The sequence below is a fragment of the Salmo trutta genome, chromosome 5 (assembly GCF_901001165.1).
Source record: "Salmo trutta chromosome 5, fSalTru1.1, whole genome shotgun sequence".
Lineage (NCBI taxonomy): Eukaryota > Metazoa > Chordata > Actinopteri > Salmoniformes > Salmonidae > Salmo > Salmo trutta.
In genome coordinates, this window is record NC_042961.1 from 51689646 (window position 1) to 51701983 (window position 12338).

Sequence of the window (12338 nt, forward strand, 5' to 3'; positions counted from 1 at the left end):
ACAGAATCGAATATTTGACCCAAGGTGGGTCAACAGTGTGTTACAGTGAAACGCTTACTTACGAGCCCCTAAACAACAATGCAGTTTCAAAAAAATACAGATAAGAATAAGAGATAAAAGTAACAAGTAATTAAATAGCAGCAGTAAAATAACAATAGCTATATACAGGGGGATAACAATACAGAGTCAATGTATTGTATGATGATGTACCGCGGTGTGTGATGTCACCGGTTAGTTGCGGTGGTATGTACATGTAGGTAGAGTTATTAAAGTGACTATGCGTTGATGACAACAGAGAGTAGCAGTGGTGTAAAGAGGAGGTGGGGGGGGCACTGCAAATAGTCTGGGTAGCCATTTGACTAGAAGTTCAGGAGTCTTATGGCTTGGGGGTAAATAGAGTATAGTCTTACACTTCACAATATATTGTCATTGTCAAATGTCACGATATTCGATTTAATCATGTATCGGGACAACCCTAGTGCACATAAAAAACCTTTTGTGTTTAAATTACCATCTACCGAATAAAAAAATAAGAGTTAATTGGGTTTCTATCGCATTTTCAACTATACTGATGGTTTTCTCCAAAAACATGTTGCGTTATAGAGTGAGTGTGCCCACCTTGGTATTGGCACTTGAGCTCTAGCCAACAGCTGGCAGATACAGTACTGGCATTGCCTACATGATGAGATTATTATGGACAAAAGAGCGAGATTATTTTGATTTGTGAAACGGCAGCCAAGCATCGATGATCATGTCACCAGAATAGGACCATTCGATATTTATTGGAAAGGAGCATCGAGCTCATAGTGCACTGTGAAGTTACTTATTTCATCTGTAGCCTAATGAACTGCATGCTTTCCCGGCGAGTTGTAGTGGGAGGACCACACACCATGTCATCGCGTGACTCCAGGTTTACTTCGATATGATGTTTATTAAATCAATATTTGCGCATAAAAGCAATTCCACTAACATTTCTAGCATAATTACTTTTACCTACACAAAAATATCCCACCGTATCGAGCATATTCTGTTTTGTCGACATTTGGAAAAAGTTTCCATCGGGCCTATCATGACATTTTTTATTCGACATGTACTTTACTGCATAAAAAGGTTGGATGGAAAACTGATAATTGATGCCTCGTAATTTACCAGGTAATTACACATTTTTCTTTACTGTAAAATAAACTAATAGCCCTCTCATATTACCCAACCAGTCTCCTTCAAGTCCATCCCAGTCTGTTTCTATATCAAGATTCGGCTCAATTCATTTCAATAAATTCAGGAAGGAAAACTACCACGCCAAACAGTGACCATAGGATTGACCAAGACAGGCACCGATAACACATCTGGGACCAGGTTGCATTTATTCAACCAGTCTCCCGACTTCCCAGTCTGTTCTCTTTGTCCACAGTTGTGCCAGGGATGTCTGGTTGGCGGTTGCTAACTATGTCACTTTGTGCCTGCCCAGACGACTGCTTCCTTTGCCACCATTCTGGCTCCACGCTGAGACAGTGACCATCCATTACGGGTCTGTGCCACAGTGTGCCAGTCGGCTCCAGCAAACAGACAGTATCTTCTGTGACCTCATCATCATGAGACAGTGGTGAGAATGGTGATGATGATGATGATGTACCGCGGTGTGTGATGTCAGCTAGTCTTGGCCAGTAAGGCTCTCACTGGCTGACTGGCATTGTTTGTCTGTCTGCGGATTCTGATAGAGTTTTCTAGACTACAGATGACCTCTTTGTGCTGCTATTCGTTTTTTTACATAGTCATGTGCACACACACACACACACACACACACACACAGCAGCATCATTTTTATTCTCAATTTACTCACACGCACACGCACACGCACGCACACACATACACATGCACATACACGTACACACATATACATACACATTCACACACACACACACACACACACACACACACACACACACACACACACACACACACACACACACACACACTTCTAATCATTAATGTTTGTCACCTTTTCACTTACCTGAAATGTTTTGCTCAAATAAATCGAATTTAATTGCATAATTTTTAACAGTCGGGTAGAGATAAATATAAAAGCCAACATTAAAATAACAAATAGGTACATTTAATTTCAGTTCCAAATCATTCAGAGTAATTGAACTCGACGTGGAATGTACATTTATATTAAATTATTATTATGTTAAAATTCGATCTCATTATTAAATAGGAACGGAACTGAGTGAAAATAATGGAATTGAAGACAACACCAAATATAATCTGATTCACCTTATTTGTTTTAAGGGACACTGGTTGCCTAATTCGATATCTTTTAATGAATGAATTCGTCATAATGAATATATTTAATTAAATGTGCAAAACAAACAATATATTCTATAGCCTATTTATTTGTAGGACTATGGCCCCTCGGTTTCAATGAACTCAGTGTCTTTGACTGTTTGGCAACAGTGTCTTGGCTGGCACGCTGCAGGTTGTCAGTCTACTTGTCGTCTCTGCTGGAGAACTGCAGGGAATGCAACAGGTGGCAGAACATAGAGTTAGAGCGCCACCTACAGGCCTCCAAGCAGTAGGACCGTAGTCTCTCTGTACTCTTGTCTAGCAGTGGACAGGGAACAAATGCAGCAGACATGTTGCCAGTTCTAGAACAGTTGTAGAATTCCATACTGTACAGATGTGTTATTTCTTATTTGTTTGTGTGTGCATGTATTGCAACGGCTCGATATTATATCATGTCAATATCACATCGTATCGAAATCCCCTATCCAAATGTATTTATTTATTTTTATTTAACCTTTATTTAACTAGGCAAGTCAGTTAAGAACAAATTCTTATTTACAATGACGGCCTACCAAAAGGCTAAAGGTCTCCTGCGGGGACGGGGGCTGGGATAAAAAAATATATATATATGTATATATAGGACAAAACACACATCACGACAAGAGAGACAACACAACACTACATAAAGAGAGACCTAAGACAACAACACAGTATGGTAGCAACACAACATGATAATAACATGGTAGCAACACAACATGGTAGCAGCACAAAACATGGTACAAACATTATTGGGCACAGACAACAGCACAAAGGGCAAGAAGGTAAAGACAACAATACATCACACAAAGCAGCCACAACTGTCAGTAAGAGTGTCCATGATTGAGTCTTTGAAGGAAGAGATTGAGATAAAACTGTCCCGTTTGAGTGATTGTTGCAGCTCGTTCCAGTTGCTAGCTTCAGCGAACTGAAAATACAAGCGACCGAGGGATATGTGTGCTTGGCGGACCTTTAACAGAATGTGACTGGCAGAACGGGTGTTGGATGAAGGCTGCAGTAGATATCTCAGATAGGGGGGCGTGAGGCCTAACAGGGTTTTACAATTAAGCATCAACCAGTGGGTCTTACGACAGGTATACAGAGATGATCAGTTTACAGATGAGTATAGAGTGCAGTGATTTGTCCTATAAGTGACATTGGTGGCAAATCTGATGGCTGAATGGTAAAGAACATCTCGCTGCTTGAAAGCACCCTTACCTGCCGATCTATAAATGACTTCTCCATAATCTAGCTTAGGTAGGATGGTCATCTGAATCAGGGTTAGTTTGGGAGCTGGGGTGAAAGAGGAGCGATTACGATAGAGGAAACCAAGTCTAGATTTAAGCTTAGCCTGCGGCTTTGATATGTGCTGAGAGAAGGACAGTGTACCATGATGCAAATGTTGATGTAGCTTAACATTTAAGTGCATTGGGTCAGTAACTGAAAGGTTGCTGGTTCTAATCCCCTGGCCGACTGGGTAAATAACATGTCCATGTGCTCTTGAGCAATGCATTTAACCCTAAATGCTCTGGAAAAGAGTGCCTGAAAAAAAGGGAAGTGATATGCTCGATCTGTTTGGTTCCAAAATGTTACATTTAATTATGTTTGTACACATAAAAAAACGATGCAGAAACAGAAAGAGAGGGAGGGACGAGTCTGCTTAGAAATCGGGACTCGTGGCATCATTCTGGTTTGGTTTTGTTTTCACAGCACAGCGGAGTCACCGAGGGTTCAGTGGTATCTACAAGGCTGCTCTGTCACATTTAATTCTCTCTCTCTCTTTCCCTCGCTCTCCTTCTCTCTCTCTCTCTCTCTCTCTCTCTCTCTCTCTCTCTCTCTCTCTCTCTCTCTCTCTCTCTCTTTCCCTCGCTCTCCTTCTCTCTCTCTCTCTCTCTCTCTCTCTCTCTCTCTCTCTCTCTCTCTTTCCCTCGCTCTCCTTCTCTCTCTCGCTCTCTCTCTCTCTCTCTCTCTCTCTCTCTCTCTCCCCTTCTCTCTCTCCTTCTCTCTCTCTCTCCCTCCCTGTCTGTCTCTCTTCCTCCCTTCCTCTACTGTATTCTCAGTACCATCCTTTTAAAAGCTGGTTCACAGCATCGTCCTCTATTCCCTTGTTCTAAAATAGTTTATCTTGTCCTTGTCTCATCTTCTTCTCATCCGTACCAAACCTCTCTCCTGCACTATCTTTAGGTCTGACCGAGCATGCCCTCCTCCTCTCCTCCTCCAAGTCGCTTTCCCCCTCCTCCTCTCTCTTCCCCCTTACTCCAGTCGGTTGTCTTGTGCTCTGTCTGCCCTGTGGGGTTGTGACCCCGTTGACCTTTGTGTGCCCTCTGCAGTGTAGCCTCTCAGTCAGCTGCAGCTGTGGTCCTGCCAAGAGAAGGGATAATCCTATCACACAGTCATGCTGCTGAGAGAGGCAGAGCAGGTGAAGAACTGTATGTTTGCGTGCGTGTGTTTGTGTGCGTGTGTGTTTATGTGTGTGTGTGTTTATGTGTGTTTGTGTGTGTGTGTGTGTGTGTGTGTTTATGTGTGTTTGTGTGTGTGTGTGTGTGTGTGTTTATGTGTGTGTGTTTTTGTTTGTGTGTGTGTGTGTGTTCCGGTATGTGTGTTTATCCATGTCCACGTGATGCATAATTATTAATTGTCAACAGACTGAATATAAACTGACTGACAGAGTGTTTGTGAGTGCTATGTAATATACATTAATCTACTCTCCCCAACCAAACCTGCATCTATCTGGGGCATTAGTCCTAGTACCATGGCTACAGTACGATACGCCAGCCAGGTGCAGTCGGCACCAGCAGAACCTCGCCTTGTGCCGTAGTCTTTCCACAGCCTGCTGCCTCCAAACAGAGCCACAAACAACAACTTGTAAACACACACAGACAGAGATGCCAGATGCCGGGCTGAGTGTGTGTGTCTTCAATCGACGCAAGGCATCAGATCATCATCTCCTAAACCCAGTGAGCTCTGTATTATCTCAGTTAAAATCCACACTGACTATCAACACACAGATGCTGCTGCTCGATGGCTGTACTGTCCTGGCCCCATTCCTCTCTCTCTCTCTCTCTCTCTCTCTCTGTCACTCTCTCTCTCTCTCTGTCACTCTCTCTCTCTCTCTCTCTGTCACTCTCTCTCTGTCTCTCTCTGTCTCTCTCTGTCACTCTCTCTCTGTCTCTCTCTGTCCCTCTCTGTCACTCTCTCTCTCTCTCTCTCTCTCTCTCTCTCTGTCACTCTCTCTCTGTCACTCTCTCTCTGTCACTCTCTCTCTGTCACTCTGTCTGTCTGTCTGTCTGTCTGTCTGTCTGTCTGTCTGTCTGTCTGTCTGTCTGTCTGTCTGTCTGTCTGTCTGTCTGTCTGTCTGGGAAACCCTGTGCTTATTGACTAAAACAAAATCCAGGAAACAAATGTCTAAATAAGCATTAAATGGCTCAACTATCCCTTAAAGAATTAGCCAGCTGCCCCAGACAAGACGGGATGGTAATGATAAACAACTTAACTTCTCATCCCTGATGTCGAGTCCCTATGGGTTTATCCACTGAGTCAGGTCAAAATCAGGACATGGTAGGCCTGTATGTGACTGATGTGGTGTACTCCTCAATGCCATCGGTGGAATCCGGGAACATATTCCAGTCTGTGCTAGTAAAACAATACCGTAGTTTATCATCTGCTTCATCTGACCATTTTTTTATAGACCGAGTCACTGGTGCTTCCTGCTTTAATTTTGCTTGTAAGCAGGAATCAGGAGGATAGGCCTGTATGTGTATATATATATATATATATATTACACAATTATTATTATAATTGTTTTATAAATTGTTACCAAAAGGAGGCCTATAATAAAAATAGAACATGAAAATGAGTTTATTTTCAGTGTCCTACATCTCCTCCCTGAGCCATAAGCATCAATTACTTATTATAACAGCACATTAAAGTGGCAATCAGCAGTAGCAACTATAACAAAGTGTATTGTTTCTTGTCCCCGCCCCTGTTTTCCTAAAAAGACTGATTGAGTGAGAAATGTAACCACTCAAACCATCCACGATATCAACATTATATTTTTTACCATGTTTGTTTCAGTTACATTGTTCACAAATCTTGGAGTAAAACCAGCTTATATTTCGATGGGTATTGACAGTTGAACTTAAAGTTCATGCCACTGGGCACAAACATCAGTTCAATGTCTAGTTTTGATTTACATGTGGTTGAGGTGTCAACTATTGTGAATTCAACGTGAAATCAACCAACAATTTCACCATGTTATTAGATTTAGGTTATACATTGGATGAAATTAAGAAGAAAGGCCTTTACATTGATGACTTTTTGCAAATCCAATCAGTTTTCCATGTCATCACATAGATTTTTTGGGGTTGAAAGAACGTTGCCTCAACCAGGTTTTGCACAGTGGAATGAGGCATTTCTAAGTTATATTCTCCAAGAAAGTGGGTACAGATCATTAATTTATTAAGTCCAAAAATGAGCAACCGCTGATTGCTCCTTTAAAGCGTTAGCGTTGTGCTCATTAATTTACTCTTTATCCCAGTACAAACACATCTGATTCCAATAGAAGTGAGTCGGCTGTGAAATCGCTAGGTCCTTACTGCTAATAATTCCCTATACATTTATACACTCATAAAAAACTAAAATAGGTTTTGTACAAAAGTGCCGATATTCTTACCCTCAAAGTGATTTGAGAAATCATTCAATTGAACATACGAATGCATCACAACATTTTTAATTGCAACATCTCCTGTTCTTTTCGTATGTCAGGATGGCCGAGCGGTCTAAGGCGCTGCGTTCAGGTCGCAGTCTCCTCTGGAGGCGTGGGTTCGAATCCCACTTCTGACAAAACATTTTGCGGAAATTCTGAGAAATTACAATGAATAATAAAATGAATGGTGCAATGACAGTACACTACTCCATGTATGCAGGAACCGCTAAAATAACGTATTTGCTCTTATTTTAAATAGTCGTTTTATTGCATAAAATTAATTCGTGTTACATAAGCATTATGATCATGAGAAATCAATCAAGTTCAGAATTGTAATTAATTCATATTTTGTATTGTGCAATAACGCAATAATTTGTGATAGCCTGGTGAAGATACAGGCCTATCTGAATAAAAGTTTGTGTTATTCTTATTCTTAATTCGTTTATTTCAACTTATTGATTTATGTATTTTTTCTGTAAAAACTCTTAATATTTAAATAAAAACACATATTTACATTTGACAACTTACAGAAAAACATCTTAAAAAGACCGACAATATTTCTCTCTATCTTGCAGCAATCGCAAAAATATAAGACTAGTTTATAAAATAATTGTAAAACTAAAGAATTTCATAGAACTTCTAGAAATTGACGATGGACAACCTCGAACATTTTCTCTAATGGCACTTTTATCCGCCACAGATTTGAAGAAACCTGAATCATTTAGAAATAATTAAGAACATAAGGTATATGTTTTACATCTAGGCCAGCCATTGTTGCCTATGTTATTTTCTTGGATAAAACATAAATATGGATAATAATGTGTGGAATGTCTTTACAAAGATGACAAAACATACAAAGAGGAGCAAAAAAGGTTGCACCTGCCGCTTACCACACTATTTCTAAATTTCCACCTTTTATGCTGATCCTGGGTCAGTTTTGCATTTCCCCGACTAATGGAGAAGCTGATCGTAGATGTGTACCTAGGAGGGCAACGTCACCCTACACCAGTGGGGCTGCACAGTGCTTTTACTGTGATAATGTCCTCTACTAATGACATCAGACAGCAAGGATATTATGTGACAATTTCACCTTTATCACCATGCTGTAATTACTGTAACAAAGGTCAGGGTGCCAGACTGATCTAGAAGCCTGGGGGGCCACGCATCCACAGCGACAGACAGAGCTAGAAGTCTGGAGGGCCATGTATCCACAGCAACAGACAGAGATAGAAGTCTGGAGGGCCATGTATCCACAGCAACAGACAGAGATAGAAGTCTGGAGGGCCATGTATCCACAGCAACAGACAGAGATAGAAGTCTGGAGGGCCATGTATCCACAGCAACAGACAGAGCTAGAAGTCTGGAGGGCCATGTATCCACAGCGACAGACAGAGCTAGAAGTCTGGAGGGCCATGTATCCACAGCGACAGACAGAGCTAGAAGTCTGGAGGGCCATGTATCCACAGCAACAGACAGAGATAGAAGTCTGGAGGGCCATGTATCCACAGCGACAGACAGAGCTAGAAGTCTGGAGGGCCATGTATCCACAGCAACAGACAGAGCTAGAAGTCTGGAGGGCCATGTATCCACAGCAACAGACAGAGATAGAAGCCTGGGGGGGCCATGTATCCACAGCGACAGACAGAGCTAGAAGTCTGGAGGGCCATGTATCCACAGCAACAGACAGAGATAGAAGTCTGGAGGGCCATGTATCCACAGCAACAGACAGAGATAGAAGTCTGGAGGGCCATGTATCCACAGCGACAGACAGATCTAGAAGTCTGGAGGGCCATGTATCCACAGCAACAGACAGAGATAGAAGCCTGGGGGGGCCATGTATCCACAGCGACAGACAGATCGAGAAGCCTGGGGGTGGCATGTATCCACAGCGACAGACAGATCTAGAAGACTGGGGGACTGGGTATCCATGGCAACAGACAGCTCTAAGGGGCCTGAGGGGCCACTGTGTCTTCAGGTGCCCAGGGAGGGGAAGTCAATGATTGGTCAAAATGACATTGTGACACATAATATCCATACATTTCTGATAGGAATCGCAAATCCTATAGATATATTTAAGCAATAAGGCATGAGGGGGTGTGGTATATGGCCAATATACCATGGCTAAGGACTGTTCTTACGCACAATGCAACGCGGAGTGCATGGACACAGCCAAAAGTCATGATATATTGGCTATATATCACAAACCCCTGAAGTGCCTTATTGCTATTATAAACTGGTTACCAATGTAATTAGAGCAGTAAAAATAAATGTTTTGTCATACCCTAGGTATACGTTCTGATTTACCATAGCTGTCAGCCAGTCAGCATTCAGGGCTCGAACCACCCAGTTTATAAATATTATTAGAAATAGATATACATATTACAATAATATATGTATGTATGTATGTATGTATGTATGTATGTATGTATGTATGTATGTATGTATGTATGTATGTATGTATGTATGTATGTATGTATGTATGTATGTATGTATGTATATATATATATATATATATATATATATATATATATATATATATATAAACTCAGCAAAAAAAGAAACGTCCCTTTCTCAGGACCCTGTCTTTCAAAGATAATTCATAAAAATCCAAATAACTTCACAGATCTTCATTGTAAAGGGTTTAAACACGGTTTCCCATGCTTGTTTAATGAACCATAAACAATTAATGAACATGCACCTGCGGATTGGTCGTTAAGACACTAACAGCTTACAGACAGTAGGCAATTAAGGTCATAGTTATGAAACTTAGGACACTAAAGAGGCTTTTCTACTGACTCTGAAAAACACCAAAAGAAAGATGCCCAGGGTCCCTGCTCATCTGCGTGAACGTGCCTTAGGCATGCTGCAAGGAGGCATGAGGACTGCAGATGTGGCCTGGGCAATAAATGGGAATGTCCGTACTGTGAGACGCTTAAGACAGCGCTACAGGGAGACAGGACGGACAGCTGATCATCCTCGCAGTGGCAGACCATGTGTAACAACACCTGCACAGGATTGGTACATCTGAACATCATACCTGTGGGACAGGTACAGGATGGCAACAACAACTGCCCGAGTTACACTAGGAACGCACAATCCCTCCATCAGTGCTCAGACTGTCCGCAATAGGCTGAAAGAGGCTGGACTGAGGGCTTGTAGGCCTGTTGTAAGGCAGGTCCTCAACAGACATCACCGGCAACAACATCGCCTACGGACAGAAACCCACCGTCGCTGGACCAGACAGGACTGGCAAAAAAGTGCTCTTCACTGACGAGTCACGGTTTTGTCTCACCAGGAGTGATAGTCGGATTCACGTTTATCGTCGAAGGAATGAGCATTACATCGAGGCCTGTACTCTGGAACGGGATTGATTTGGAGATGGAGGGTCCGTCATGGTCTGGGGCGGTGTGTCACAGCATCATTGGACTGAGCTTGTTGTCATTGCAGGCAATCTCAATGCTGTGCGTTACAGGGAAGACATCCTCCTCCCTCATGTGGTACCCTTCCTGCAGGCTCATCCTGACATGACCCTCCAGCATGACAATGCCACCAGCCATACTGCTCATTCTGTGTGTGATTTCCTGCGAGACAGGAATGTCAGTGTTCTGCCATGGCCAGCGAAGAACCCTGATCTCAACCCCATTGAGCACGTCTGGGACCTGTTGGATCGGAGGGTGAGGGCCAGGGCCATTCCCCCCAGAAATGTCCGGGAACTTGGAGGTGCCTTGGTAGAAGAGTGGGGTAATATCTCACAGCAAGAACTGGCAGATCTGGTGCAGTCCATGAGGATGAGATGCACTGCAGTACTTAATGCAGCTGGTGGCCACACCAGATACTGACTGTTACTTTTGATTTTGACCCCCCCTTTGTTCAGGGACACATTATTCCATTTCTGTTAGTCACATGTCTGTGGAACTTGTTCAGTTTTTTTCTCAGTTGTTGAATCTTGTTATGTTCATACAAATATTTACACATGTTAAGGTTGCTGAAAATTAACCCAGTTGACAGTGAGAGGACGTTTCTTTTTTTGCTGAGTTTATATATTTTGGCCAGGTCGCTGTTGCAAATGAGAACTTGTTCTCAACTAGCCTACCTGGTTAAATAAAGGTGAAATAAATAAATAAACCTCACCATAAAACTCTCCCAGAGACAACATAAGTCCTGTACGGTCCAACCACTTGTAAAGTGGCACTCCAGTCTCGTTTTCACCTAATTTAAACACCTGATTTACTTAACAAAAGGACATCTCTCAATAGGTGGTCCAGGTGTGTCAGGACATAGCTCAAGTGGGGGGTGGGCCTTTCCTCTTTTGTTCTCTATAGCTCCTCTATGGGTGGTAGCCGATGACATCACGGATTCCCATCATACCTATTCCTTGAATGTCCTACTCTTTAAAGTTTGCAGTTGTGTAAAAATATATATTTTTCACTAAAACATTTTTTTTTTACCCTTTAGTGTGTGTGTACTTTACTGTATTTATACTTGCAGTATCACTTTTCAACAGTAAAAGCTAAAAAATAGCTGAAGGATCTCTTTAAAGTAGTCTCCATAGGTCAGTTTGTCAGTGCTGGAAGAGTATGAAAGAGTAGGTCATTGTTATTTTGGGGTTGATTATTGCAGATTCAAGATGTCTTTTTCTCATCACGATGCTGCTATTTATTACATGTTGTTGTATTATGAATCTAAACATCAGAGCTGGAACTGAGGTCTCTGCCCTTAACATATATAGGCCTGGTCCCTGTGAAGCAGTATACAGATAGAAGCAACAGTATCCACTGTAGGGATTATTAATAAATAAAATTAATGTTTTATTACATAGGAAGGAGTAGTCTGAATAATTGGTATGTGTGTGTGTGTGCGTGTGCGTGTGTCAATAACAGAGGGTTCCTCATCCCAAATGTACACTATGTCATGTTATCTCGAGAATGAGCTTTTAGTTTTTAATGGCAGATCTCTGTTGAGGCTGCAAACAGAGGTCATGGCCTGAATTAGGGCCTGCGTCCCAAATGGCACCCTATTCCCTATTAAAGTGCACCGCTTTTGATCAAAACCTTATGGGCCATGGCCAAAAGTAGTGAACTACATAGGGAATAGGGTGCCATTTGGTTCACATGTAAGATGTTCCTCTGCTGTAGTACGAAGATACCGGATATGTTTTCTCTTGACAGACACACTTTGATTTGTCTGTACATTTAGAAAGACAGTGCCCCCCTTAGAGATGTCAACTGGAGTGCACAATTTCTTACCGAGGGCGGGGATACTTCAGCAAAGTAAAACTACAGTACACTGTTGAGTGGAAGAACATGGCACCGTA

General features: G+C 42.1%; 1 non-coding gene across 1 annotated transcript; it reads left to right on the forward strand.

The window, feature by feature from the left end:
- The first annotated feature begins 7078 nt into the window (after positions 1-7078).
- trnal-cag (transfer RNA leucine (anticodon CAG)) lies at positions 7079-7161 on the forward strand. Its single transcript has one exon. It is a non-coding gene; the product is annotated as a tRNA-Leu (tRNA).
- Positions 7162-12338: the final 5177 nt, after the last annotated feature.